Below are 506 nucleotides of genomic sequence, written 5' to 3'. Positions count from 1 at the left end.
ATTAACCCAACAAAAATTCAAGCACCTTCCACCTCAGTGAAATTTCTACGGGTCCAATGGTGTGGGGCATGTCGAGATAGTCCCAATAAAGTGAAGGATAAGTTATTGTATCTGGCTTCCCCCACAACTAAAAAGCAGGCACAACATCTAGTGTGTCTCTTTGGATTTTGGAGGCAACATATCCCTCATTTGGGTGTGTTGCTGTGGCCTATTTTTCAAGTGACTTGCAAAGCTGCTAGTTTTGAGTGGGGTCCAGATCAACAGAAGGCCTTGCAACAGGTTCAGGCTGCCATGCAGGCTGCTCTGCCACTTGGGCCATATGATCCGGCTGATCCAATGGCACTTGAAGTGTCTGTAGTATATAGAGATGCTGTTTGGAGCCTTTGGCAGGTTCCTACTGGCAAATTGCAAAGCAGAGCCTTGGGGTTTTGGAGCAAAGCCCTGCCATCCTCTGCAGATAACTTCTCTCCTTTTGAGAAACAGCTTTTGGCTTGTTACTGGGCTTT

This window comes from Orycteropus afer, unplaced genomic scaffold (genome assembly GCF_000298275.1).
Source record: "Orycteropus afer afer isolate SDZICR_OR568_19922 unplaced genomic scaffold, OryAfe1.0 scaffold00004, whole genome shotgun sequence".
Lineage (NCBI taxonomy): Eukaryota > Metazoa > Chordata > Mammalia > Tubulidentata > Orycteropodidae > Orycteropus > Orycteropus afer.
The sequence above is the reverse complement of the archived record's forward strand: the minus strand, read 5'-3'. Positions refer to the sequence as shown.